Genomic DNA, 1401 nt, shown 5'->3' with positions numbered 1-1401 from the left:
ATATTTACATATCTACATGCCTGTATTTAGGCCTCTATAAATGTCCTTTGCCTTCTGGTTCTTTCCTCCATTTCCTTTTACTTCCCTATTGTCCCACCATCATGTTTGGCTTTCATTTGGGTTTAGTAACTCCTTGCTGCTACATTGCCCTTGATTAAGCCCCACTAGGTATCCTACACCCTCCTCTCCACTGATTTTAGTTCACTTGTTGTTCCCTTGTCCCTGGGTTGATCTTCCCCCTTCCTTTCTCCCACCTCCCCTTCTCCCGTATCCCTCCACAACCATTGACCTGTTCTTTTCATCTCCAAATTATTTATCCTGCACATTACAGCAGTCCTATTCCGTCCTATAGGTTCAGTTTGCTGAGTCAGATGACACTTGATGGCAATGAGTTTGGTTTGTTTGTTTATTTATTGGCATCATTGCCTTGGGCAAACATCACTGTCCCCTGATGGTAGAAATAGGCTGCATTTGTCAGTTTCTTGAACCTTGAATGCAGGTCAAGAGCCCTAGTGATCACATGTTGGGTTGCTAATCTCAAGGTCATCAGTTCAAAACCACCAGCCACTCGATAGAAGAAAGATGAGGCTTCTTACTCTGGTAAAGAGTTACAGCCTTGCTTGAAGATAAACAAGTGGCCATCTATCTAGAAAGCAACAAACCCATATGGAAGGAGCACACCAGCCTGTGTGATCATGAGGTGTCAATGGGATCAGGTATCAGGCATCAGAAGACCCAAAACAAACAATCATATTAATGTGAAGGAGGGGAGCCGGCGTGGATACCCAAAACCATCTGTAGACAATTGGACATCCCCTCACAGAAGTGTCACATGGAAGGGATGAGCCACCAGGGTGCAGTGTAGCACTGACAAAACATACAACATTCCTCTAGTTCTTTAATGCTTCCTCCCCACCACTATCATGTCCCCAGTTCTACCTTACATATCTGGCTAGACCAGAGCATGAACACTGGTATAGATAAGAGTTCTCAACACACAGAATCCAGGACAGAAAATAATAATAATTTTCACGGGTTCACAAATGTGGGAGGGTAGGAGAAGGAGAGGAAAAAAGAGGAGCTGATACCAAGGGCTCAAATAGAAAGTAGATGTTTATATCATTGTGAATGAGGGGAAGTGCGGCGTGGAGACCCAAAGCCCAAAGTAGGCAACTGGACATCTTCTTACAGAAGGGTCACAGGGAGAAGAGCCAGTCAGGGTGCAGTATAGCAATGATGAAACATACAACTTTCCTCTAGTTCTTTAATGCTTCCTCCCCTGCATTATCAGGATCCCAATTCTACCTTACAAATCTGGATAGACCAGAGGATGTACACTGGTACAGATAGGAGCTGGAAACACAGGGAATCCAGGACAGATAAACCCCTCAGGACCAATAA

The sequence above is a fragment of the Echinops telfairi genome, unplaced genomic scaffold (genome assembly GCF_000313985.2).
Source record: "Echinops telfairi isolate 266 unplaced genomic scaffold, ASM31398v2 ScPeMD7_119;HRSCAF=410, whole genome shotgun sequence".
Taxonomy (NCBI): Eukaryota; Metazoa; Chordata; class Mammalia; order Afrosoricida; family Tenrecidae; genus Echinops; species Echinops telfairi.
This window is presented reverse-complemented; position numbering follows the sequence as displayed.